The 1,689-nt window shown below is 34.9% G+C and overlaps 1 protein-coding gene across 1 annotated transcript in view; it reads left to right on the top strand.

The window, feature by feature from the left end:
• Nucleotides 1-1,689, top strand: part of LOC107729594 (arf-GAP with Rho-GAP domain, ANK repeat and PH domain-containing protein 1-like) — a gene marked incomplete at its 5' end in the record, with an annotated part of 23,681 nt that overhangs the window by 1,020 nt on the left and 20,972 nt on the right. The window lies entirely within an intron of this gene.

Below are 1,689 nucleotides of genomic sequence, written 5' to 3'. Positions count from 1 at the left end.
CAGTATATATATATATATATATATATATATATATATATACACACACACACACACACATCACTGATTCTTGAGAAGTGAGACAAAACGGTGCTAAATTGAAAAAATAAAACCTTGTACTCAGACAAATGAAACTGTCTGATATGTACCTTATGTGTACTAAGCTACTGAGCTATGCTTTGATGCAACCATGTTCTACTTCATTCTAATCTTCTCAATTCTAGTTCTCAGTCCCATTCAAATCTGTTCAGTTGTTCTGCTCTATTCAACTCCATTCTACACTTTAATTTTGCTTTTGCTGTATTCAACTCTTCCCAGTTCAGTTTTCTACTTGATTCAGCTGTGTTCTACTTCATTCTAATCTTCTCAACCCCATTTAAATATGTTAAGTTGTTCTGCTCTGTGCAACTCTATTCTACACTCTTGAATTCTGCTTTACTCTATTTAACTCTTTCTACCCAGTTCAGTTCTTTTCTACTTGATATAGCTGTTCTACTCCACTAATCTTCTAAATTCTACTTTGTTTGACCCCGGTCGAATCTCTTTAGTTGTTCTGCTCTATTCAACTCTACTCTCTTTAATTCGGTTTTACATCTCATTTCAACTCTTTCTGTCCAAATTCAGTTATTTTCTACTTGATAAAGCTGTTCTACTTCATTCTAATCTTCTCAACTCTGCTTTGTTTGTCCCCGTTCAAATCTGTTCAGTTGTTCTGCTCCATTCAACTCTATTCTACACTTTAATTCTGCTTTACTCTATTTAACTCTTTCTGTCCCAAATTCAGTTATTTTCTACTTGATAAAGCTGTTCTACTTCATTATAATCTTCTCAACTGTGCTTTGTTTGTCCCCGTTCAAATCTGTTAAGTTGTTCTGCTCTGTCCAACTCTATTCTACACTCTTGAATTCTGCTTTACTCTATTTAACTCTTTCTACCCAGTTCAGTTCTTTTCTACTTGATATAGCTGTTCTACTCCACTAATCTTCTAAATTCTACTTTGTTCGACCCCTGTCGAATCTCTTTAGTTGTTCTGCTCTATTCAACTCTACTGTCTTTAATTCTGCTTTACAACTCATTTAAACTCTTTCTTTCCAAATTCAGTTCTTTTCTACTTGATTCAGCTGTTCTGCTCTATTCTAATCTTTTCAACTCTGTTTAAACCCCATTCGAATCTGTTCAGTTGCTCTTTTGAACTCTATTCTACACTCTTTAATTATGCTTTGCTCTATTTAACTCTTTCTGACCCAATTCAGTTCTTTTCTACTTGATAAAGCTGTTCTACTCCATTCTAATCTTCTCAACTCTGCGTTGTTTGTCCCTGTTCAAATCTGTTAAGTTGTTCTGCTCCATTCAACTCTATTCTACACTTCAATTCTGCTGTACTTTATTTAACTCTTTCTGACCCAGTTCAGTTCTTTTCTACTTGATTTAGCTTTGTTCTACTTCATTCTAAACTTCTCAACTCTACTTGGTTTGACTCCATTCAACTCCTTTCTAATTTATATTCAGCCTTGCTTAATTCTATTCTAGTTTTATATTTCTTCTAATCTGTGTGTTTTTGTGAAAGAATCTTCAATCATGTCTTACTTTCTGTCCAAAGAATCAGGGGCAAATGAAGCCAAATGACTGTTGACAGAGATAACACACACACACACACACGCACGCACGCACGCGCGCACACACACACACACA

Source organism: Sinocyclocheilus rhinocerous, unplaced genomic scaffold (assembly GCF_001515625.1).
Source record: "Sinocyclocheilus rhinocerous isolate Xijiao unplaced genomic scaffold, SAMN03320098_v1.1 scaffold1719, whole genome shotgun sequence".
NCBI lineage: Eukaryota > Metazoa > Chordata > Actinopteri > Cypriniformes > Cyprinidae > Sinocyclocheilus > Sinocyclocheilus rhinocerous.
Note: the sequence above shows the minus strand (reverse complement) of the source record. Positions and strands in the feature narration are given on the sequence as shown.